At 39.6% G+C, this 27,166-nt stretch overlaps 1 protein-coding gene across 1 annotated transcript in view; it reads left to right on the forward strand.

The window, feature by feature from the left end:
* The first annotated feature begins 780 nt into the window (after positions 1–780).
* cdh22 (cadherin 22) overlaps positions 781–27,166 on the forward strand; it is a 333,080-nt gene continuing 306,694 nt past the window's right edge. The window contains exon 1 of the mRNA XM_074667232.1: positions 781–1,130. The gene's annotated coding sequence lies outside the window, so the exon portion shown is untranslated. The remainder of the gene's footprint in view (positions 1,131–27,166) is intronic.

Consider the following 27,166-nt stretch of genomic DNA (forward strand, 5'->3'; position numbering starts at 1 on the left):
AAATCATCAACCAGTCGTCCATTTGGAGTGTTACGCCTTTAGTGTTCAACAAAATAGCTTCTGTCGAAATGAAGAGCTTCAGGTCTCTGTCAAACCAACAGAGCATGAGGACGTAAACGAGATGTAGCAACATCTGCCACATAATGGTGGCTGTAATTCAAAATGCAGCACACCAAACATTTTTAATGTGAATGGTCCCCATTAGGACTCAGCCTGACAGTGGCACAAGCACATTTTATTCACTGAAACTGTGGAGACAGTAACTGCTGGACTGGATATCAGCTTGAAAATCCAATAACAGACAATGTCACATCCTGCACAATTTAGTATCTAAAGCATCAGTTTTGGAACAATGCTTTCTGTCATGTATTGGTGATAAGAGGTGAACTGAGAGGGTCCAAGTATCTGGAAGGAGATAATCTAATAAATATTTATGTCAAGTTTTATTATATAAGTAGTAAATTCTAACAAAAAATAAATAAATAAAAAAATAAAAAAATAAAAAAAATAATATATATATATATATATATATATATATATATATATATATATATATATATATATATATATATATATATATATATATATATATATATATATATAAAATGTTTCTGATAAAAATAAACTACTGTTCCAGTTTACATTTTACTGTGAAGGGTAAAATGAAACGAGTCAATTCGTCAGCCAATCAGAATTTTCTGCCTCTGCTGTTGCTAGGAAGAAAACGCCGTAATTCCAGCACTGTGATAGTAGTAGCTCACAATAACACACCTGCGGATAATTAATGATAATTGCTCATCAGGACAATGGTTCCAAATCAGAGTAAAATTAATCAAACATATCTCCCCACGGAGCGCCGTTTTTATGATCTTTTTGGCAAGTTTCGCTTGTCGTAGTGCGGACCAATACAGCAAGTTTTGGATTCACCTGCAGAACGCCAGGAAAGCTATGAGACAAACCGGAAAGTAACTTTTTTGCTACGGACATCCCTGAAAATATTCATTCATGTTTTTTTTCCTGGATTTACTTGGAATGAAAAAAAAAGGAATTAATCCGCATGCTGAGCTTTATCTGGTGCGGAGGGAAAGTCTTTTGGAGATACACGTGGATGACGAGTGTAGCCACAAGGGGTAAGTTCTGGTCGCTGCTGCATTCATTTTCCTTAAATTGGGGGAATGGGTTGTTAGGAGATTGGTTTCCTAAAAACAGGTCAGTCGGATCAATTAATTAAGTCATGTGGTGTTTTGAAAATGACATGATGCCGTTTTCAGTGTTTTGTGTTTATGCTGTGTGCGTAATATGATGTGAAAAGTTTTTGGTCTTAAGCGGTGGACAGCAGAGAGCTGTGCTTTTTGTTTTCAACTCTTCTTTCTGAATATTACGATTGTTCTAAAACTCTGCTGTTCTTTGTTTTGATTATATCTCAATCTCCTTGATTTTCTATTTTTTAAGAGTGTTACTGGGTTTAGTAAGCAAAGTAGAAGCTATAGTCCATGCATGACGGAGACTGTTGACATCCTTAAAAAGAATAGTCAATAACAAAATATTCCAGTTGTAGGCTGATTTTTTTTTTTTTTTTTAATCAGTCATGCATTCCAACTGTAAGTTTCTAAAACCATCACATTCACCAGATCATTATTACAATACTATTTAAAAAGTGATCTGTAAATGCTGATTCAAAACTAAAATAAGATTATCTTTAACCTCCATCCTAAAGGTTTTTTTTTTCATGTTTTTTTTCGTGGTTAGCTTTTGTGTTGATTTTTAAAACTCTTTCATAAGGCTGGACTTGGCAGTAAATCAGACTGCCTTGTAGAAATACTTTGAGTATAAGAACCAGGAAGGTCCCTTAAATCTTCCTGTTCTTCTCTTTTGGCTGCTCCACAAAAACAAAGCAGAAACATTTGGTGAAAGTGCATTCAGCCACAAAGTTCCAAGATGTGAAAAAAGCCTTTCAGAGAGAGGGAGAGCGGGAGAGAGGATCTCAGAGGATGAGGAAATATTGATGTTTCTACAACTGAAAAACACATTAGGATTTCTACTGGCTTCTGTGTCATTTCTGCAGTTTTGTTATGAAATCATGTTATACCTATTTTAACTATTGTTAGTTGAAGTTATCTAACTCTAATATTCTTTAGTTTTCTGATTTTATCAGTGTCTGCTCAGGATGTTTGATGCTACATTTTTACAGGCCAGTACAAAAACTCCCTCTGGAGTACTCACCAAGACTGAGTACCGATACTACTGATACTTTTTGATACATAAAATTTTAATTAACAGTGACACATCATCTTGATCAAAGACAGCACGGTCCCGCTGACATTAAGTCCAATAAATATATTATGAAAAAAAAAAAAGATATTAAAAGTGCACAATAAAACTAACAACTGTCAAAATTTAAGTATTTTTAAAGTAAACTGAAGTACAAAATAAAACAGTCAAACTGTTTACTCTCCCTGGTTCATTCATGTTGTCTGAACAGGACATGACCCATATTGGCTGTGGTGCTAAACCGCAGCAAGTAGCGGTAACTACTGGCAAAAAGGACTCAAGATTTTCTTGCCTTTGACATTCAATGATCAGTGTGAAAACAGCCTCACAATACTATTTTCATTTGTAAGAAATAAATAGCAAATATTAGCATGATAGTATACCAAGAAAAACAGTAAAATCAGCATGTTAGCATTGCCATGATCAACTAGCTAGGTTAGCTGCAGTCTAGTTTTAATTTTGGTGTCATTCTGTGACAGCTGATGTAACTTGTCCTCCTGAATAGTCTTAATCCGTCTCATACATTTGAATTAAAGTCACTCTAATATGTTTTGATTGAGTGTAATCCCATCAAAGGCAGCTCCACCAACCCTCCACCTACTTGTTTACTTGAAGAGCATATTAATATATGTGTGCACACTTCAGGGTGGACTCAAGGAGATGAACATCATAGAAAATGTGCCTTTTTTGCATGGAAAGTCACACACAAATCTCCTTTAAGAGCCTTTAAGTTAAGCCCTCAGTGCAGCCTGCTCTTCCTGCTAGGTATTCACTTCCAGCCTGCTATCTATACTGTGCTGGAAAGAATTTTCTTAAAGTGAAAATAAGATATTCAGTGTCGACAAGCACTGCATAATGTCCTTTAGTATGTGAGTTCCAGCTATATTCTTTCAAATCTGAGGTCACAGCTTAGCTCTGGATGAGAGGGAGAAAGTTAAGCAGATTCGGTATGAGCTCTTGGGGCTCCAGCGATCTCTACTTTTTTTATTCTCTCAGGGTTTACCAAGGGAGAATTGTAACTATTTCTATTCTGATAGGAAGAAAGTACGTGGACCGAGGGCAGTATCTGCTAAAACGGTTTGATCTCCCCACCAGCTGATTTACATTTGTGGAGCACAGTCCTAATCTGCTCATTTATAACCAGCAAATAAAGGAACAGAGACAGATCGAGGGAGAGGGAGAGACTGACCTGGAGCCAGCTGAGCGTGATATTTTGTACACCCATGAATCTGTGTGTCTTTCTTTTATCCTTTCACTGTCTGTCTCTATTCCTGCCTCTACCTCCTCGTCTGTCTCTTTCTCCTTCAGCATCCGTCCCGTCGCTTTCTGCTGAACTGCCTCTCCTCTCTCCATCCATCTCCCCTCCATCTTTCACTCTCTGTTCTCATCTCCCTGAAGGGCCTCCATCTTATCTCTGAGATAAGCTGAACTGCCACGCAACGCATTGGTCTTCATCTCCGTCTGTATTCCTCCCTTCTGGGTTTAGGGAGGCACATTTGGGAGGATAGACGCAGTTTAATGAAGCATTCAGTAGGTCTGTTGGTGTAAACGTGTGTGCGCGCTCGTGTGTGCGTGTGGCGTTTACAAATTCTTATTTCCACGTCTGCTTAAAAAACTGCAGAAAAGATCACCTCCCTGCACTCCTGACAGCATTATAAACCTCCACGGTCTCTGAACCACGAGGCCCCCTCGGACTTGAGATGAAATAGTTTCCTGTTCAAGGAATTTATTCAAAACTTCCTAATGCAATAGATTCCCCTCGCGTGTTTGCCTCATGAGAAAAAGCATGCCCAAAAACATGCTGCACATCCAAAGTGTAAAAATTAATTTAAATTCCTCCATTACTTTGTTGCTGTCCTCTGCATAATAAGAGGAAAAAATGTCATTTCCTATTTTGTTGGCTGTATTCCTGCATACTGCAAGATCTCCTCATTCATCACCTCCTTCTCGTCCTCTTACATAATGAACACACATTCACCCACACACACACCCACACACCCTCCCTCTGCCGCCGTTCACCCTTGCTGACACAGGTGGTCTCTTCCTCCTCACCTCAAGAGAAGCCCGCCTGGCCCCGGCTGCCTGCTCGATCTCCCATGAGCCTCTCAGTAACCAAGACAGGAAGGAGCTACAGTTCAGAACCTGATCTGTTCTGTTCCGCTGCCATCTGGCCGCCCGGCATTGCGTGGCATTACGATGATGCCTGCAGATGTAGGGGAAATCTGTTTGCCTCTTATGCAGGTTGTTTGGTTTGTAAAGTATGGGACGCTGGCAGATGTTAATGGCATGCATGTATGCACATACAGAACAGTATTTTCCTGCGTATCCAGAGGTGTATTTTTCATCAGGTGAAGGCCTAGCCAACACTGTGATGCCTGTGTTTGTGTTTGTGTGTGTGTGTGTGTTATGATTTATTGGTGAACGGCTGCGTGTTGTTGCTGAATCTGCAACTGTGCCCCAGTGCTGGCAACTGATCTTCGTAACAACATGTTGTTCTCTGTTAGCAACAGGGACGCAGGAGAGAAAAGGCAAGGAGGGGGGAGGGCGGGAGGGAGAGGAAATCAGAGAATGAGAGTGTTTCCTACCTTCAAAAATAATGCAGTGATTACTTATCCGCTTTGTTCATGAGAGAAAAGGAAAAGAGCAGGAGGAGCGTGTGCAGACATTGTTGTTTGACCCTGACCTTGCTCTGTAGCATTCCCTCTGGTAAACAATATGTTCTTTTATTTTCACTGTAATTAAAACTTAAGTGTGTGTGGGAGCTATTTTATTGAACATAACTCGAAGTTTACTGCACTGAAGACTAACAGCCATGCTTTCCACAACAGCACAAAGGCTCAGACTCGTTTCCTTCTGATATTAGTACTCATAAGTCCTTTTATTTATGGTGCTGCACCACTTACACAGTGCAGGTTTTATTGGAGTTAATAATATATAGGTTCTTCAGCTATTTAGCACCACACATCAGTGATTTAATCGAAGGTTCTCAGGAAAGAAAATGGTAAAAATGATTCAGCAGAAGCCCAAATGTCCTTATTTTTATTTGAGTCTCTAAATAGGTTAAGCTCCAACAGCAGTATTACCTATTCTTTTCTCAACAATCGCCTCTTTTTGTTCAACTTTCCCCAACCCATATCTTTCTCTTTCCTCTTCGTTTTTCTGTTAACAAACTGTAGTCTGAGGCCCAGGCCGACATAATCCCGATGACATCATCACGGCTATTTTGTAAGTCTCGACAAAAGCTCCTCAAAAGCCGCAGAAGGCACAATACAGCTGTTCTCACAGGCTGTGAAGTCCTCATGCCCCCTTTAAATCCCCGATAGCATATTTTTAACACTCCAAACAGTGTGAGGATGTTCTGTGAACTTGTAATATGATCATTTGGCGCACAGCTGGCTGCTTTGAATGCATGTCATACAGATGGCAAGTTAATGGAAGATGGGGGAATTCAAAGAGCTTTATGTAAGCGTGTGTAAAAGTGAAAGCTACACTGTACAGGATGGGCGGACAGAAACGTGGTGGAGATACCGTTGACTAGTTGTGACTGTGAGGAAAAGATGCTTCGAAATGGGACGCAGGTTGGATTAATTCAGCAAAGTCGGCAGCTGCACCTGGGCCTCAGAGCCCCGGGGCCCCCACATTCACTGTGTTGCACTCAGTTGTGGTAATTTGATTAATTGCAGCTTTGTTTGTAAGCAGAGAAATCTGCTCTGCTAAAGCACTCTAACTGAAATAGTAAAGTTGTGGTTCCTTTTTTAACAAACGTAGCTGACACTGCTCACTTTCTATGAGAGGAAATGTTATCATCAATATCAACGGTAAATGTGAAAAAACCTGTATTTTTAATTTACTTTTCTCATGACATAAAAAAGTCTTCTTCTTCTTCTTGCTTTATTCAGCCTCACCACCGCTCACAGCACTCATATTCAGAGCATGAAAATCATCAAACATTAAGAAGTTAAAGAGAGAAAGTGTTAGTGAAGTTAGTTTGTAGCAGTGGCGATTGCTGTAAGACTTCAAGGGAAGCTCAGCTTCCCCTAAAATGTCCCTTAAAAACAGTGGTGATATGTTCTGCTGTGTGTACATTTCATTGACAAAATATGCGCTAGAATTACTTAAACTTTTGTTCAGAATCAGCTACCTATCACAGGTAACAGGCTCGACCTCCTTCTCATTCATCCCTGCAGCGTCTCAGTGCTTTAACACAGTCAGGCGTCTTCAGACTTCAGCGGGGGTTCTTCCACTGTGGAAACTGGTCGGTCATTGGATAAACGCTGGGCTTTGTCCCGCCCATCGGACGCTGAGGGTCTCTGGGGGTCTATGAGACAGTGGGCTAGTCTGGACGCTGGGCTTCTGCATGATGATTGGATGATCTGTCTAAGGCCGAAACCCTTTTTGATTGACAGTGAAATGAGCCAGTCAGTGATCTTGAAGTATAACCCTCCACCGGAGCATCTTCTCACTTGTTTTGGACTGATCTGGAGGCTTTATTGATCCCCAGCCTATGTCCCTAGCAAGTTCACCTTTCTTAAAGGTGACGAGCATTGTGTGTAAAGATTCTCTTTCTTATTACCAAGAAGCAGCTACAGCTACAGCTGCTGAGCTTCTTGCCCTGTCTCTCACACTTACAGCCTGTTGTTGTCTCATGTAGCAGCTGCAGCTGCTAGCAAGCTGACACGGAGGGTAGAATTTATGTTTAAATAAATAAACAAATTTATGATGTAGGCTGGAAAAAAATTGAGCTTCCCCTCCTTGACTGACCTGTAGCCGCCACTGGTTTGTAGATACTTAATACCCCCCTGGACTCAGAATCAGAAAGACTTGAACAAATGTTGGACGTATAATCAGATATAATCAGATGACAGAGCCTTACAATCTTGAATACATAGATGTACCACCAGCTCTTAACATATTATTTGTGCAAGAAGAAAAACTTTCTGACATGTGATTCACAATTTCACAAGTTCTATAAAGGCCAAAACACACCAGGTCTGTCTCAAGTTCGTCACATTAACTTACTTAGCTCAAATGAAGTTATTATAGTCAACAGAATAAACATAAATAGAACATGCAGTGTTGATTTGAAGTCTCCCTTTGGATTTGAACACAGGTAAAATCCTGAGGCATTTTTTACTGTCTCACTAAACTGACTTTATAGTTCTGTAACCACTTCACCTGATCTTTATAGGGGTGCTGTATCCACTAAGGTAAATGGTTTTTACTGCCTTGCGTTGTTTTCATGTTGCAGAAATTCTGTCCAACCAGCCTGTTACATGGTGTAAAAGAAGTCAATCATATCTTTCTGTTTATAGGTTAAGCATGAATAATTCAGAGCTTTGAGGTGACTGCGTCTTCTTGTAACTTCTCTGACATCCCTTTTGTTTAAAAAAAAAAAAAAATCCACAACCATGCTCTGGCAGCTGGTGTTCCAAAAATAAAAGTAGGGATTGTTTAATAGTTTCAGGATTTGCATCCATAAAGACCAACTAGGATTCTCCTGGGCTCTGAGGAAAAGATTTAATGGGCAGTTATGCTTTTACTGTGCATCATGGCCAAGGGCACAAATAGAATCCACATGATGTTGAGTCTGCTGTGATCAATAACCTGTAAACTAAGGATGGATGGTGAGCTGTTATGGCCATAAAACACAGAGCCACTTGTATTGACACGACCATCCATACTACTCTGCTAACTCTCTGTCCACCAGGGATGGAGAGTGTTCTACCTTTTTCTACCTTTATTATGTTGGTGTTCTATTGATGTTCTTGCATTTGTAAAAGCAAGCTGAGAAATGTGAAGACTCTCAGAGTATTCAGCATCACACAATTTCTTCAACTTTTTTTTTTCCCTTTTCAGTCCTCCCACTCTTGAGGATGTCTCATGAAGAGCTTTTGGACATTGCATATCAGAGACTCTTTTCAAAATATCTGTCAGAGTAACCTGAAAAAAGACGAGTAATGTAGGTGTGTGTTAGAACACGTGAGGCTATTTGAACCCTTTTAAAACATGGCCCATTATACCATCTTGTTCTTTCATCAAATCAGCTAAAAAAGTCACATTAATGTAGCTGTCTTCAAACTCTTAACAGGTAAGCACTGGAACATGTAAAAACATCACATTAGACACTCTCTTGATTTATTTAGATATAATGGACCAATTAATTCAGAAAAAGTGGGTAAACACATTGATTTTTTTAATACAATCTTTTAGGTCTTCTCCTCCTCAGCCTCTGAAAAATAGTTACCAAATAACCATAGTGGTGTATCACCAAGCAACACATCTTATTTATCTTAAAGTATGTTCAGCCTTGGGTGCTTGAGTGATTCAGTCTTTGAGTGCGTCAGGGACTGAATTGTTTTGTTTTTATGATTAACACAGTTGGTAGATAATGGCTCACAAAAGGAGCTAACCTAGCAAGGCCAAAGAAATCAGCTTAAGCAGCTACAAAATCCAGACAACTATTGAATGAAGAAGGAAGTTACTCCCACATGCTTTTTGCACTAAGTTCTTTTGCCTGTAGCCTCATTCATAAAGTTACTGAAGATACTCTCCTAAATTTATGCCGGAGAAGATCTGTGATGGAAGTGATACGTATTGATTTTTAATAAGAGACTTCTGCAGCTTTTAAGATATTGCCTCTGCAATTAGAGCATCAGCACTGACCCATTAGGCTGAGTGTTGCTTTGCACCTAGTGTATTTTTATCATCTGGCATTTTGATGGTAATGGAGTAAATTATTTTGAGCTCTGTTTCAAAATCTCCCCTAAGTGCTCAACAGAGAAAAACATGGCTAACTGAATCAGACTTTATGGTTCATTAAATATCATTTTTGCGCTCATGAAGCAGCTCTTGCAAAAAAAAAAGAAGAAAAGAAAAAAGAAGTCCTTGTGAGAAACACCAAGAAAGGAGAAATTCTTCAAGGAAGCAATTAAAGTTTCTTTTTTCTCCCCCACATAGAAATACTCTCTGTGTCCTCCAATCTTACTTTCCTTTCTTGACATTCAGCTGAAGGCTCAACTCTAAGAATACCTCACTCCATTGTACGTTATTATAAATCACTCTCTACTCACAGAAAATAAGAGCAGGATATTGAAAGAATACCTTCAAACTTTTGCTGTCACAATACAAATTTGTCAAACAATTGTCAAAATGTGTAGGGTATTTTAAAAAGTAGTGAAAACTGTGCTAATTATAGCTAATTATTGTGTGTTGTTGGAATGAGGGTTGATGATGCATAGCTTCAGGAAGAGTCAGGTATTGTGTTGGGTAACAGTGTGGAGTTCATTAAAAACACAAAACTGTAGACTGTAGCTGAAACAAGCCTGAAGCAGACAAGACGCTGTAACCAACCACCACTGAAGCAACACCTACATGTCGGCTCAGCTGCAAGCCTGTTACATTAACTATCTAGCCAACACTGACTTCTACTGCTGCCTTACCAAATCTTAACTAGAACCTAATCCTGTTCATGTCTATCATGTAAATGTTAATATAAGCTAATTAATGATGCTTGCTTGTTTTGGGATGAAGACTAGCATACCATCACCTTGTAGACCCCCTTAACAGTCGCTATCAGCCTTTGGCTGTCCACAGTAGTGGTGTGCAAATTGATCTAAAATGTGGATATATCAATACCAACAATGGTAACAATCAGTACTGTGTGATTAGATTGATACTTAAGTTTCAGTTTCTCTTCTTTACTTTCGCTTCTCTCACTCACTTTGCTCATGCTCTGCAGAATGTTAACACTGTACATTTTCATGTTATTTAAATCTTGAAAAAATATGTCATTGAAGGGGGAATAAGCCAAAGAGACCACCTTTTTATTTTTTGTAAACCAGGCTTCAAACTTTTTTTAATGTGCTAAGAATGCTGTAAAGTTAGACATTATAACATTAGGCTTAATGGAATATGATTTGCTTTTGGGGCCGGCCTCAAGTTGCCAGTCAAGGAACTGCAATTTTTGGCAGCTCTGTGTTTGCTTCATTTTTGGCTCTTGTGTTTGCAGCTTGGTTGTAAGAAGCCACAAAAAAGTTCATTAGAGTCTAAAATCAATCTAAACACTAAAATTTCTAAACATAGTGTCATGCATGTCTGTGTGACACACATGTCTCAGTGGCCCTGTGGTGCAGGAAAACAGATCTGTCCAAGTATTACAGCCAAAGGTCAAAGTGATTGGAACTGGCATGCCAACATCTGGTTAATGTAGATCATGTGCCACCTTTGCAGAGCCAACATATGTATCCTGGCAGTGTCCGAGCAAATTAAAAGTTACAACTCTTCAAAAGAAGCCTCCAGGAATTCCTGGTCCATGAAGTCTTCCAGGGAGAATTAGGGACACGTGTTGTAGGGACTGTCAGCTCTGCTTAAGAGTGTATTAGATTTTGTGTGTCCTTTATGATGCCTAATTTCAAAAGCACTTTGACTAAACTAATCATCAGACTGAAGTGCTGTTTTGTTTTGCTGCATTCATTCAGCCCAGCTTTGTTTTTGTTTTGTTTGGCCCTTATCAAATTAATAGTGGGAGACGTAATGGGACGAATGACTGTCGACCAAAAATACAAGGGTACAAGTCAGTGTGCAACAGCTTGTGAATCGCTGTTTACTAGAGATGAACTGATGTTGAAAATTTAATTCTGTAGCCCTCAAATTCAGGTTTAATTTCATTTAACTCCAGACTTTTTTTTTGAAAACAAATGGAAAAGAACTGAAAAAGAGAGATAAGAGTTAAGTGGATGAGGTTTATTTTCTGTTTTGCAAGCTGTGCATTGTTCCTACCTGTACTTTCCATCTTTTTACATTGAAGGAACAATGAGCTCACCATCAGCTTCTGATGTTTAAAAAAAATAGGACAGAGTGCTATTTATCCCTTTTGAGAAACAAAGCACAGACACTTTCTTTCAAGAGACAAGCAGAATCGCACCACTTTGTAGGTTTCTCATTTCATCTCAGCAGTAATTTCTAACAAAATAAAACCTTCCCAGGTGTCATATTCCAACGGGCCACTTGCAAGACAGACTTCTCTCTTCAAACCTTTGAGGTAAGCCGAGCAAAGGATGTCTTCGTTTTTGAAAAACCTGATAGAAACAGACACAGGGAAGAGAGACACATGCTTGAGAGGTGCTGCTTGATCAGGAGCATGCTGCTTGAAGGGAGGAGTGGAGGAATGTCTTACAGCACAGGTTTGAGTTGCAAGGATGTCTGAACCTCAACCTCCTGGATGATCTGAGCTGTAATGACTTTGGACTCTGTACAGAGTTCTAGCATTTAATAATGAGGTGAGGAGTAGAGTCGGGGTGCAGAGGAAGTGTTGACATTGTGTGTCAGGGGGTTCAAGAACACCAAAGACATCACTTAGAGCTGTGTGACACTTGATGTGTCAGAGATTTTGTGCTTACACAAATGTGCTGTGGCTGGTTTTACATTGCTGTCTCTTTTGTGTGTTCTGTCTATGTGCCAATAACAACATGTGACCTCCAGCATGGGTGTTGAAATTACAAACAGTGTGATGGAAAATGTTCAGACCACAGCAGAAGTTTAGTTGAGTTCCCTTTTTTTTTTATAGTTCTTTGAATCTTAAATATGTGTCGATTACTAGACTTACTGCTGGTTTGGTTGGATAAATAGTTTAATGATTCATGAATAAATCTGACTTGTTAGTGAAAGAAAAAACATAGTTTTAGAAGATTGTTTTTAAATGAATTAATTTTTTACTGCCCTTGCTTAAAAAGATTAAAAATAAAAATTATTGCTTTAAGGCCAGTTAAAACAATCAGAAAAAGAGCCAATACATTTTATTAAAACAAAAACCTCCAACAAATAGTCTGCATATTGCTCTGTGGTAAAAGTACCCAAATGCAAACAATAACCCCAAAAGTGGAATAACTTTCCAGAAAATGTTGCATTTCAGAAATTTCTCTCTGCTTTTAAACGAGTCATAGGTAACTGTATTTGATTGGCAAAAATGACTGATGGACTTCCTGTTTCATTTCAGATACTCAGGTCCAGTTACCATAGCTTAAATCCACAGCTTATTATAACGTAGCTGGTAAAACTTTTTTGGGGAAAGTTTTCACCATGCAGACCTGAATGGTAGGAGCAGAAATTTTGATTTAACATTTTTTAAAGTAAAAACTACATCTACATTGTAGTTTCCTACAATATATATTTTAAATAATATATATTTTAAATGCATGTAATTGAAATCCAATGCGTATTTTTATTATACAGTCATCTTATCGCATATCATTTAAGAAATTGATAATTAAACTGATAATGATATAGAAAAATAAATTGTGTTACGCTGTTATGCTTTCATAAAATGACTGAGATTTATCTAAGAAGCAATACCCGACTGATTGGTTGAGTAAGTTTCAACATATTTTAGAAGCAGAAAGAGTGACTCAAAATTTGCTCAACTTCACAGGAAATTAAAGTCTTTGATGAAACATTTGAATAAACTATGCTGCAGTTTTTAACAGGAGCTGACCACCAATTTGGGAAATAAACTAGCTATGAATATGAAAAATAATCGCCAAATAAAGCTTAATAAATTCAGTGCATAAACACTATTCCTGACCTCAAATTTGCCTGCCTGCCCCTCCATAATAACTCCTGAAATATAGTCTGCTCCCAGAGAGATAAAGCTATTATCAGTGCATCCCTGAGTAAAACGTTGTTTATTCCGTTAATTACCATTCCTTTTTATATGCTGCACTGCAGCCGGGGGGGCTATCGGGCACATGCAGCCAAGCACAGCCTGTAAAAAGCCTTCTGGAAGATTCATAAAAGTATAAACCACAGGCAGCTCCTCCTGAGGGCCTTTTAATGGCTCTCTGTCTTTGAGCAAGTGTTAAAATGTAAATGATGGAGAATTTTACACTTCTCAATGACAGCCTGGGGAGCAGTGAGAGGTAGACCCAGGGTGGATCCCTTTCTGGCAACAGTTTCTGATGATTCCCATTATTGTGAATGACCAGGATAGACCTGCTCTGCTGTAACATAAAATCCACAGGACCAGGATTAAGAGGCTCACCTATTCAAGTCAAACTTCCTGTACAAAGATAGAAACAACACTAATCCAGTGTACGGGGAGTGTACAGAGCCACTGTGGGAGAAAATGCTCATTTTTTTACATCTTTACAGCGGCAGCTCCATAATCTCACCAGTACATTTATAGGCTTTAACACAGCCATAATGCTCAGTTAGCTGGCCGAGCTTGTCAGTGAGGAGAATGACTGACTCAGTTCAGAGAGAGCTTTACGCTGAACACTTGTGATGTTGGTGAGTGAAAATTAAAATCCCCCCTGAGATGTAGCTCCAGTTATCAGTGGGGAAAAAAGGCTACAAGCCAGCTGTTCCCACACAGTGATTGAGGAAAATCGTTTTATGTACAAAGCATCATAAATCTATCAGAGGCTGAACACCAGGTGTTCCCTGATATACTGCTGATGTTATCCTCTCATGAAACAAAAATGCACAAAGAGAACAAACCTACATTTTAAATGTACTGAGATAACTCTACTGGATATTTCATCATATGAATCATGACTTATTTTAGAGCCACTCTTGCAAACTGGGTAAACCAAAATTAGAACAACACTGGCTGTAGTAATAAGTAGTCAAGTGTGAGGCCACAGCTTTTATGATGGTCACACTGAACACTCAGGGACTGATTCATGAAATGATTGCATGACTTTTTTTGCCTGCTTCACCTGTGCAAAGTAGCCAAACAAAGTTTTTAAATCAGCCAGTATGCATTCAGTGGGATTTCCACTCTTTTCTAAACATTTGTGGTAGTAGCACCATATTTTTTATAAGTGATGTCACAACTTACATGTAATCATATCAACAATACCATCTCTGAAAGACTTAAATTACGCCATAGGTTGCCAAAACATAGCACTCATCCTCATTTAAGGAGTAGAGAATGTTAAATTAACACTGTCGATATCAAAGCCCAGGTTTCAGTTTTGGTATGGAGAGTTGGAGCAGTGCATTTCTGGTTGAATAGAGAAGCCCAATGGACCTACCCAACATTCGATCTACAGTTTTTACAGTTCTACAGTGTCATTCAGCAGATGGTTTTGTCCAAAAGGATTTACAACACAAGCAAGAATTTAGACAGAAGGACTAAACCTAGTTAGTGTAACAAAAGTGCTCCAAGTTATTTGGCTGTAGGTGCTGCCATTGAGTGCAAGATTTTTTTTTGTAAATAATGTAGAAAAATCTGGCCAGCTAACCACAACTAATTGCTGCACTAATATACAGCATTCAGTAGTTGGTGCTGAAAATTCACTAAGAGGTGGATCTGAGACCTTCTGACTCGTTCTACCCCTGAGGACAAAGAGGAGAAGGTTCAGCTTAAGTGCTTCAGTGTTCCCTGAACAGATGAGTCTTCAGACATATTTTAAAAGTAGAAAGGGACTGTTTGGATCATATACAGTTAGGTAATTCATTCATTCCACCAATGGGGCACAACAGAGGAGAAGAGTCTGGCTAGAGATTTAGAGCCACGCTTGGCTGGGAGCACCAGGCGTCTTTGACAAGCAGAGCAGATCTACGTTGATTTTTGAGTCTGTATCAGGCCCATACCAAGATTAGATGGGGGCAACCCTGATGTATTTATTCGGTCTGTTAATCTGTGGTAGGCTGGCAACCTGTGCAAGGTGGAACCCACCATGCTTTTAAAGACAGCTAGGAAAGGCTCTGACCTCCTAAATAAGAAAAGGGACAAATATAACGGATGAATGGGTTAATAGTTGGTTAGTATTAATATGACATGAATTTTATCATTATAAGTTCAATAAAAAACAGTCTGAGGCTCAAGCTGCTATGTCACATCTATCATGATTGAACTTAAAGTGGTAAGATGTTGCCTTTACTGTTTAACTCATGACACGTTGCATGGACTTTGAGGCTCGGGATGAGAGTTCACAGTGCAGCTCTGCACACAGAATACAGATTTTGAAAAATCATCTCAGCTTGAATCAGACTCAAATTTGTAGAAAATTGCACAAAGCTGAAGAACTTTGTGGCATTTTCTGCTTGAAAACCATGAGCATAATGTTCTTTGTGAATTAGACCAAGAGGAGTATTGAAGAAGGGGGGCATATGATGCAAAACTGCTAATGGTATAAGCAGCTCCAATTCTCTCTTAGTGAACGTCCCCAGCTGGGTTTCAGAAGACATTGTATTTCTTTAGTTGTATACACTGACAGGAGGAAAATCTGCTTAGAGGAAAAACAGTTTCTCAAAACTATCCTCTGTAGTCGTGTAAATGGTGTTCTGCCTATTTTAACATGAAGAAAAAAAATGAAAACGTATAAAATCCACAGTATAGGATATTCTGACAATATTTTGGTTGAGATTTTTCATGTCCCTTTAAAGCAAATGAAAAAGAACTGTCAGACTAGTTTGCCTTTTCTGTGATGAATCAGAGCTGCTGGCTGAGTTCATGAAAACTTCACTGCTCAAGTAGAAGCTCCACTTTAGGAGCTGTACGGTTTCAAGTGTGGCATAGTAATAAGTCTTTTTCTCCTACATCTGGCCACATTTGAGTTTGAGAATGTCAGTGTCAGCTCAAGGCCATGTACGAGTCTTTTAAAGCCTTTGTGAATAAGAAATTTGGTGAAGCAGAACTCTGTGTGCTCGCCTTGTCGGCACATTTCAAATAAAAAAGTATTGATGGTTTTGCTAATGGCAGTTATCAAAGACGGAGTTAAAAAATGTTAAACTTCTTCAGATAAACTTGCATAAATGAACTGATGTAACATCAGGTCGATGGTATTCAGACACTGTGAAAGGTTTGTCGCTCATCATTTTAAAAACATAACTACTAAAAGAGTTTAATCTTATGGCAACAGTGAGGAGTCAAACACCCTCATTATTTCCACCTATAGGCTTCAAACTGACTCAGATCCTTCTTCTGTGAGCAAAATTTAAACTCCAGAAACATAACCCTGCTTTGATGAATCTTTGATTTTGTGTCATCTTCCGAGTCAACAACAAAAAAGTCCTTCATTAACCGCAGTGAGCCAGGGGTGAGGAGGGGAGAAAGAGTGCGGGGTAGAAGATTACAGGGCTGCAGATTAAAACACACACTTCGCCACAGAACAGCGAGACAGGAAAGGAAGAGAGGAAACCTCAAGGAGACCAAAAGATCTTTGAAGTGACACTCAGGACTTCTTTGAAGCTGCTCTCTTGTCCAGAAGCAAAGATAGGTCTGGGCTGTACATTAGAAATTGGCCTCACAGTTTCACCTTTTATGACACAGTATACAACACAGCAACAGTGTGGATTTAGAGCAGTGTGGAGGCCGGTTGTATCTCTGTCCAGAGAGCTGCGAAAGTGTTAAAAGAAAATGGTTTGATTAGAAAGTTATCACTCTGAGGCACACTTCTGCTGTGGAGGAACATGAAGTCCACAGGATTATGCCAGGAATCATTTTGCTGCTGAACTCTTCCAACAAATTTGCATGTTTGTGCCATCAGTAGGGAAATGTTGGCCTCAGGCTTCAGTGCAGACTGGGACAGTGAGATCAGGCCTGTAATATAAACTGTTCACCAGCTTCTACCAATATTATCTGGATGCTAGATTACAAATTGGCACAGTTCTTCCTTCGAACCACACTGCTGTTCAGAGACTGAAACTTTGCAACATAGATATCAAAGTATTCACTAAGCAATGTGTTCTTAGCCCTTTTCCCCCCACACAGACTAATACTACACCTCTTTAACTTCTCTTATGAACATGTACTGCAGAATTAAGTAATTTAGAAATTAGGAAATTGGATAACTTTGAATACATTTATTTTGTTATTACTTAGGAGTGAGTCCCAAGGAGTTTGCCATCTTGCACCACTGTGCTTCTGATTATAAGCAGATTTGTTTTTGCATTTCAAGAGTGGACTGAGTGAAGTTTCTAATTATAAAAAGTTAACAATCAGAGGATCTTAAAGGGCTCTTTAACAAACTTTTAGTTCTGGGAACTTCTCTTCAAGGAGCTGAATGGTTTCTGTGGCCCATAGATGCCTGCATTTCGACAGCAGCCTGAAGTCCTTAGGAGATTATGCAAATGAGGGTAGTTTTTTATGTAGAAGAAAAAAAAGTAGCTGCACTACACCCCCAGACCAGAAGGGGGAGTGAGAAAAGGTTAAAAGTTTTGATCATGCTTCATTTAGGGTTCAAAACGCTCAAAATACTCAGCTTAAAGCATGACTCTTTGTAAAAGCCACGGCACAGATTTATTGGTGTTTCAGTTAAAAGTGTAACCCTGTTTACTGCCAACTTTTGGCTGTTGCATCCCTAGCTTTGGTTTCAGAGTGTCATTAAATACTGTATTTAAAATGTACGTTGAAATTTGAAAAAAGAATAAACAAAGATGCACCCTCCCCATGACTCCCACTCTCAAAAACTACTGACACATTCAGCTGAAAGCCTCCGGTTTACAGGGTCCCTCTTCAAACTGTAGCTCAAAGAGTGGATGGTAATGCAGGATCAATGAACGATAATGAGTTTTTAAATCATGTGAATCACAGTTGTGTATAATGATACTGCAGTTGGGTAAAAAAGGAAAGTACTCTGCCAATGAGAAACATTTAGGATTGTAGGCTCTGACCCTCAAAGGTCCCAGATCCTTTAGAAAGTAAGGTAGATCAACTACCCTGGTACTATATTTAGACCCTTGTTCATACTATCAAAATGCACAGAGTTCCTCAAAATGTTACCACTTCCTGCTGTTGAAAAATACCTGTACTTAACATGCCTCACAAGAACTTCTTGTCTAGAATATGACAGCTAGATGTTGCTATATTTTCCTCTTTCTACAGACTGTACCTTCAAGACTGATATTATAATAGATACAACATTAAACACTGGGCAATAAATTTATGTATTGATTTCAGCCAGGAGAAACTTATTTTGAACTACTACTTATTTGAATAGTTTGGAAAATATGATTTGATGCATGATCTTATTGTCTTCATGTACTAAAGGAGGTGAGTTACCATCACTGACTTTGATCAAAGTAAGTTACTGTCTCTTTGATTGTGGAGTACACTTGCACAAGAGAATCAAAGAGAAAAAATGCATTAAATTGTGGGAGAATACTGTAAAAATGCAAGGATCTTTGAAAGAAATAAACCCCTGAATGTACCAGCCAGTCCTCGACAAAACCCTCCTGTTGGCTGAGATATACTGCAGCGTGGGATTTACGTCTCCTCAGGAACAGTTTCAGAAGCTTGAGCACACACCCTTGTGTCCATTCTCTGGAGGAAAGTCCCAAAGATGTAGTTCTTCTCTGTAACAGCTCCTCTGCTCCTGCTGCAAGGTCATGAGTGCTTCTGTCTGTCTGTTGAGTTACAGCGAGTGGAACATAACAGGATCTGGCAGCATTATTCTAGCCACAGAATCCATTCATATTTGAGCTGAAACAGAGAAGAAACACAGGAAATCAAATGAAAAGAAAAAGGGGAAACAAAGATTAAATTTGTATTCAGAAACAAATTGTTCGTGTGCAGTAGGTCGTGTCTGATTGTCAAGGAAAAATTCTCCCCTCTGATGTTCACTCAAAGGATTTTCTGTGGTTGAAGTTCTGCCTGGAGGGCTTTTTGTGAGGAAAAAGTGAAAAAAAAAAATCCAATGATGTACCTTGTTTCCGTAACAACAGCCACTCTCATCATCTCATGTGTTGCAGAGTCTTATGTAACTTTCCACAGATGCTGGATTATTCAACAGCAGTCGCTCAATATTGTGACTGAACTCTCTCACTATTTTAGGGCTGATTGCTGATACCTTTCAGCACAGGGAACATTGACTTGGCTTTCACCTACCACTCTATTGTGCCCAGCACCATGATTATCAGCATATGATTCCACTGCATGCTTGGTTAACTAGGGCTTAGTCTACATGTTTACAGTTATTAAATGTAATAATATATTTTTTTTCCTATGGTTGTCAAAAATCTCCACCTTTGGAGAACTGAAATTTTGTTTGTGTTGCTTTAATGCCAAAATGCTGGGAAAAATATGTTCTTTTTTGATACTTTCCAAAATGTTCAAAACTGCTTAAAAAAAAAAATCTTTTGCGAATTGCACAGTACTTTGATATCTTTTCAGTGTACTATTTTAATTTTTGATTTTTAATTTTATTTAAACTTAAATGGTGATATACTTTAGTTCTTTATTATGATGATGATGATTATAATAATAATAATAATAATAATAATTATTATTATTATTGTTTCTTAAGACTTAAGCTCTAGTTTTTTCTATTTTTGTAATATTTAGTGTGTATTCATAATAGTTGTACAGACGGAGTGTGGTTAAGTGGAGTCAAATTCCTTTTATTCTTGAGATACTTGGCGAATACAGGGGATTCTGATTCTGATGTCAATGTACATCCATGTGGATGGGGCCTTTGAGTAACAGTGATAAAAGTCTAAAAACTTTGTACCAGAGTACTGAGTTTAAAAAATATTTTTGTTGCAAAATTATATAAATCGAGGTTTATTTTTTTCAGTGTCTTAAAAAACAACTGTAAATTAACATTGGACATTTTAATGACATATGAGTGCTGTTAATGCATGTAATGTAATGAGTATTTAAAGAAAATCCCTTCAAAAGAGAAGGAACTGTATTATTTAAAGTGTTTGACTTATCTTTGAGCAATGTAATGCATAACAGAAAAAGAAGCAAATATTTGTATTTAAAAAAAGATCCTCGGCTGCAGACCCTGAGGACATATTGTCATAGTCCGATTCTGACCCCTGACCTGTCAGCCCTCAACTTTCTGGTGATAAATGGTGCTGGATTGTTTAACATAGCCAGAAGCTACAGCAGTGTTCCTGACTCACAGACTGTACCTGGGCTGACTGCCCAAAAATATTTGTCGCAGCCAAAGAATACATCTCTACCATTTCTGCATTTTCTTCTCTTTTTCGTCTGTAAAATATTACCACCTAAGACTGATAAACAGTTTGACCATCTCCTTGTTCTATACCCCTCATAACGTGTGACACAGGTACATGTGGCATCTCCACAAGCTACCGAGGCTGCTGTTTGTTGAGTGAATGATAACTAACCAAAACTAGCCAAAATGTCTTTTTTTCCCCCCTTACTTTAATCATCAAATCCATCAAACAAAATTGATCAAGAGATAACAGCAGAAAAAAGCTGTTTGGCATTGGCAGAGAAGATTTGGCAAATTTTTCCATGGGTGCGACCCACGTACTCAGTTCCTCTGCTTGTTTGTTTCTCACAAATGTGGCACCATTTAAAAGGAAAATAGAATTTTCAACAGTATAACATTTATTACCAAGAATGATTGCTATAACAAAGAAATAATCTACTGACCACAAGTTTTCTTTACTCTTTGTGCTGAGTTTTGATGAGCTTAACTTTTATGTATATCACTAGAGTTGTTGTTACCTTACACCCACCTGTTTCATTTCTCCAGCTGAGGTCAGTAAAAGGTCAATCCACCTGGCAGTGAGTCTGCATTTTCAACACTTTTTTTTATTGACAAAGTTTTGAATTCTTGAACTGAAAGGGTTTTGCTCAGACGGCTATTCAGAGCCTGTCTACCTGTGTCAGGTGGACCACAGGATCCTCTTTACAGCCAGCTTTACGACACAGCGCTGGCCCTCTGCTCCTGTGTCAGATTTTATTGGCATGTAAGCCTTTTCATGACTTCTTTCTCGCACTGCATGGTAAGCTGATGAACCACTACCTTTGGAGGAAAAAAGCAAAAAGGAAGCCCTTCAGTGGATAAATATCTCAACATTTGCCTCTTAATAAAGGCCTAAGACTAACCAGCTTGTATTGCTCAACAAAGGATGCATGGACTAATAATATATTTTTTATACGAATCTAACACAGATTAAGTTAAGCAAAACTTAAAAATCAAACATGAAAATAAACAGTAAATTGATGTGGAAGCCGTTTGGTTTTGGATGGTGTCCTTTCCTAACAAGGATACAAGCAGAGAAAATCAGACGAACAAGGTTGCCAGTTCGGGTACCCATTAGAGACAGACATCCTTGTACTTGTTCAGATTTGGGTCCTTCAAGGGAGCAAATAGGATCTACTGACAATGTTTACCCAGAGGCCACCCAGATCTAATCAAGAGGTGAAAAACGCAGAAGTAAATGAAAACGCTACAAATCTTTCACCGCACCACTGCTTTCCACTGCTTTGCAACGGCTGTTTTAAATAGATCAATCGCCTCGGCTCCTATTGTCAGACCCTTAATATCCTCCCCCCAGGCTTGTGGTTTAGCTCTTTAGTCCCATAAAAACAGACGTGATGGATGGCTTTGCAGCACTCTGACAGAGGCGAGGGAATCCCCAAAATGCCCCCTGCCTCCGCTCTGCTCTCTCCTCTACTTCCACCAATCCATCCACCCTCCTGGAACAAGCTGGCAGGCTGTTGTTTGGCATATTGTCAGCCCCGGTTTGCTTTTCTGTTTGATTGTATCAGAAAGTTTTGTGAATTCAGTTTGTTACACAGGCCGGTCTGATTGAGGGACAAAGTTTATCTGCAGCAGATGAGCGAATTTGTAGCCAAAAGGCACGGGGGCGAGAGATGGAGACAGAGACGAGAGATAATGGGAAAAAAACAGACAGAAATCTGAAGTCATGTTAGTCATCCATGCTGAAAGCCTCGTGTAAGAAAGGGGGACTTTGACAAGAAGAAAGAAACAATGTAAAAGGGATGGCTGAGATATTAAGTTGGCTTGTATGAGGTCCATCAAGAGAAAGTCTGTATCTGCAGTTGATGACTGTCATCACTGGCTTTGCTGTGGATGAGCTCTACAGAGACAGAAATAGTTTTCCACTCTTAGACTGAAATCAAACTCCATTTTTCAAACATTTCAAAGGTGAGACATGGTTTTCATTGTGGCTAGTAGCACTCCATCAACACTGTGACATGAGCAACACTGAGGCACATCATCGAAAGCAGGCAGCAGCCTCCAGTTTTAGGATATAAAGCAAGTATAGAAGTCCTAAAAACAACAGTTCCATTAGTGTCCACTTGGGGCTGGTTGCAAAAGTGTCTGAGGCCACATGGATGATCTGAACAGGAAAATAAACATGTTATCAACCTGGTTCAAAACATGGTTTTGGTCTGAATAGCTCATTGCTCTCACAGCACACAGTAAGATGAGGTGATTTTTTTTTTAAATCATCCATTTTAAAGATATCAAACCTAAGAGTTTTGACTAAGGCCATGGATGATTTGAGTGATAGAACTCAGCTTCAGAAACAAGTGATGTCAAAGACTACATCCATGCATTGTACATCTATGAGTTGGAGGGGTGATTTTGCAGTTGCTCTCAAACTCTCGCCCTAGATGAAATATACACTTATAGTCCCTTTCATCATACACAGCGTCCTTGAGTGTCCTGAAAGGCGCTTTTAAATTAAATGCATTATTATTATTATTATTACATAGCACATAAGCAAAAAACCATCAGTGTTGGGGAAGCTACTTTTAAAAAGTAGTGTTTGCTCGTTACACATTACTTCTTGCAAAAGTAGTCCCTTACTTTACTTAGTTATCCTCTTTAGAAAGAAACTTTTTATGTTACTTTTATGGTGCTCAACTTTGGGCAGAACCCTATCTCATTTCCTAAACATGTATAGGCCTACATAAAGTTCTACTATGGAGGACATAACAGGTAATTCCCTTGTGTTTTTTATTTTGAAAAATGCCACAGAGCACTTGACAAGAAAAACAATAATGCCTTGATGACTTGCTGCTCTTTGCATGCTATTGCGAGTACCAGCCTCAGTATGGAATGAGAGCCCGCGACTATTGCGCATGCGCAGCTGAGGCAGTGTTGCTGTCAAATTGCTCCCTAGGAAAAGTAATGTTGAACTCAACTGAAAAAGGAACTACGTATCCCTACCATATTTTCAGTAGTAACACGATACGCTGCTTTTTACCCCCAAAAATAGGTACGTTATTGTAATGTGTTACTTAATAACTCTGTAGTGGCAAACCCTGCCATGAGTTTAAAAGCCACCTGAATGAGAGGAGCCTCAGCTGTTGTTCTGACGCGTGTCCACTTTAAAAATAAGTCCAGTACTCGCAGGTCTGTTCCATAATCCGTTTATTTTTCTGATGGAAGGTCATTGTCATTCCTTTCTCATGAATCCCCAAAAAAATCCAACATAAAGACCTTTTTCTTTTCTTTTCCACGGTCACAAAAACGTCTGGCTTCACTCCTCTCACCCTGAAACAAAAGACTGACTGACCCCCACACCTGAACTGACTGCCCTAATAAACAAAAACTCCACCCACAACCAAGCAACTCAAACGGTCTAAATAAAACTATGAATCAACATAAACTAACCACTTAATTATTTTTAAAGCTAATAAATTTAAATGAATTCTATACCCAAAATAAATCATATGAACATAAAACTATAATTAATTTTCTTTTCCATAAACAATTTAAAATTAGCCTCTACAATCCGGCCCCTAATTATAAGGCAGGAGGTCTTATAATTAATTAAAGTTCTGCACCAGCAACTTCAAGCTGATTTAACATCAACTAATCATTCATACCTTAAGCTAAACTCATTCTCCCTTTCTAGTCAAAATAATTCAAAATAATAACAGATGCTTCATGATCTTCTTTTTCTGCAGCATGCACTAGAAAGTCCTTTGTGGGCAGCAAACTCTTTAGACCTTTTGGGCCTCGGTCTCACAGATAAGGCAGAGCTTCTCAACAGGTCTTTCTAGCGTGCTGGATTTCGTCCTTACCAGGACCTGACGAACCAAACCTTTTGCATCCTTCCTTGTTTGTGTGACTCTTCCAAGCAGCCAGGAATTTCTCGGGGCATTTTCATCTAAGATCATCACAATATCCCCAGGTTGCAGATTCTGTTTGATTTTGTTCCACTTCTGGCGCTCCTGCAGGTTTGGTAAATACTCCTTTACCCATCTCTTCCAAAATAAATCTCCCAGATATTGGGCTTGTCTCCACCTCCTTCTCGAATAGCAGTCATCTTTGCTGAATAAACCAGGTGGGAGCAATGGCTGCTTCTTGAGTAAAAGTAAATGGTTTGGAGTTAAAGCTTCCACATCATTAGGGTCATCTGATGATGGTGTTATTGGCCTGTCATTGATGATGGCCTCCACTTCACAAAGCACTGTTTGTAGACACTCGTCATCTATTGCTTGTTCATGAAGTACAGATTTTAGAATCTTTTTCACCAGCCTTACTTGTCTTTCCCAAATACCACCAAAATGTGGTCCAGAAGGAGGGTTGAATATCCATTGTATTCCTCTGTTTGTTAGTGTGTTTTGTATCTTGTTTTGATCCAGTTCCTGTAGAGCTGCCCTTAGCTCTCTTTGAGCTCCGACCAAGTTTGTTCCGTTATCAGATCTGATCAGAGCCACTTGTCCTCTTCTACACATGAAGCGTCGAATCGCATTTATGCATGAATCAGTGTCCAGCGTGTGAGCAACTTCAATGTGCAGAGCGCGTGTTGTCAAACAGGTGAACAACACTCCATATCTTTTAACAATGGTGCGACCTTTCTTGACCTCTATAGGCCCAAAATAATCCATTCCTACACTTGTGAAAGGTGGTTGGTCAGGGATGAGCCGATCCATAGGCAGGTCGGCCATTTTTTGCTCCTGAGTCTTTGCATGGTTTCTTCTGCAAACAACACAACGAAACAGAAGTTTCCTCACTGCTGCATTAGCTGAGGGAATCCAGTAATGCTGACGAAGACGAGAGAGCATGAAGTTTCTGCCTGAGTGTCCAGTTTTTTCGTGTATGTCCTGTAACAACAGGTGGGTGGCATGAAGATCTTTTGGCATTATTACAGGATGCTTTGACATTTCTGGCATTGCAGATTTATTTAATCGCCCACCAACTCTGAGTATGCCGTCTTGAAGGTACGGATCCAGCCTGTAGATCTGACTTTTCTTTTTCAGCACCTGCTTTCCACTTTTCAGAGCTGATATTTCTGACTGGAAGCTGCACCGCTGACAGTAACGAACAATCTCCATTTCTGCTCTTTTCAGCTCTTCCACTGTCAAAGGCCCCTGCCTCAGGGAAGGTTTAAGGGTAGCAGATGTTTCCTTTCCTTCGCGACTTCTCAAAACCAGGATGTCTTTGACCCTAAGTATCCAGGCTATAGCTCTCTTCAACTGCGGCCAGCTGGAGTAGCGACTTATCAGTTTTCCCACTGCACATGAATCCTCTGTCGCTGTCGAAAGCACCAACATTGACCTTTTCACTTCCTGGTCATCCTCAGACAGCTTAATGCACTCATTTCTCTCTGTCTTTTTCCTGATTGCATCCTTTATGAATGATGGGCCTTGAGTCCATGAGTGATTGGCCAAAAACTTCTCCACTGTGAGCCCACGTGATGCACAATCAGCTGGGTTTTCAGATGTATCCACATGATTCCACTGTTTCACTTTTGTGTTTTCTTTGATCATTGCAACCCTGTTTGCAACAAACGTCTTCAGCCTCAGTGATTCATTTGCAATATATTTCAGCACAGCAGTGCTGTCTGTCCAAAACGCTGAGTCCTGAAGATCAATCTCAAGTTCCTTCCTCATCATTTTGTCAACTTTTACAGCCATCACTGCTGCAGTAAGCTCCATGCGTGGTATGGTGGTTTGTTTCAACGGAGCTACTCTGGATTTCCCCATCATAAAAGCACAATGAACAACGCCTTTGTCATTTGTTAGCTTTAGAAAGGTAACTATCCCATAGCCACTTTCACTAGCGTCTGAAAAATGGTTGAGCTGAGCTGCTACAACCGTCCCAAAGCCACTCGGCTTGATGCATCTGTTTATCTGGAAGCTGGATATTTTAGGCAGTTGGTTCAGCCAGGTAGACCACTCATGCAGGAGATGCTGAGGAATTTCTTGATCCCAGGAAATCTTTTCTTTACACAGCCTTTGCAGCATCATTTTGGCTGGCAGCACCACGGGAGCAATAAACCCAAGTGGATCATATATGGAACTCACCACTGAAAGAACTCCTCTTCTCGTCATCGGTTTCTCCCTCAAGTTAACCTTGAATTTGAAGGAGTCTGAATCTTCACACCACAGCACACCTAGTGCTCTCTCTATGGGCAGTGCATCTTTAGCAAGATCTAGATCTCTCACTTCTTTTGCCCGCTCAGCTTCAGGTATAGATTGCAAGAGCAAACGACTGTTACTGGTCCATTTTGAGAGTTTAAAACCACCAGATGCACACAGAGCTGTCAGGCCTTTCTTTAGAGCGACAGCTTCTTTCTCATCACTGACTGCCTTTAAGCAGTCATCCACATAAAAGTTGTTTTGCACAGTTTTCACCACTTCAGATGAGGACCTGGTTTTATTGTCTTCAGCTGTTTTGCGCAGAGCAAAATTTGCACAGCTGGCAGATGATGTAGCCCCAAACGGGTGGACAACCATTTTGTACTCAGCCATTTCTTGAGTTAGGTCACCCTCAGGCCACCATAGAAACCTCAGAAGGTCTGTGTCCTCTTCTGGAACCCGCACCTGATGATACATGGCATCAATGTCAGCCATCATAGCCACACTGTCTTGTCTGAAGCGAGTGAGAACTCCAATAAGTGAGTTTGTCAAATCTGGACCCTGAAGCAGCTTTTTGTTAAGAGACACTCCTTGATAGCTGGCAGCACAGTCAAAAACCACACGCAGCTTTTTCTTTTGCGGATGGTAAACTCCATGATGTGGAATATACCACACTTTGCCATCCTGCCTCTTTAACTGTGTCTCTGGAACTTTGACAGCATATCCTTTTTCCAACATGCCTGTGATGCAGTCAGTATACTCCATTAGAAAATCCTGGTTCCTGCTGAGCCTTTTTCTCAGTGTCAGCGCACGCTGAACAGCTGCGTCTCTGTTATTTGGCAT

The sequence above is a fragment of the Halichoeres trimaculatus genome, unplaced genomic scaffold (genome assembly GCF_033239565.1).
Source record: "Halichoeres trimaculatus isolate MK-OKI-2021-1 unplaced genomic scaffold, fHalTri1.1 fHalTri1_scaffold_1, whole genome shotgun sequence".
Taxonomy (NCBI): domain Eukaryota; kingdom Metazoa; phylum Chordata; class Actinopteri; order Labriformes; family Labridae; genus Halichoeres; species Halichoeres trimaculatus.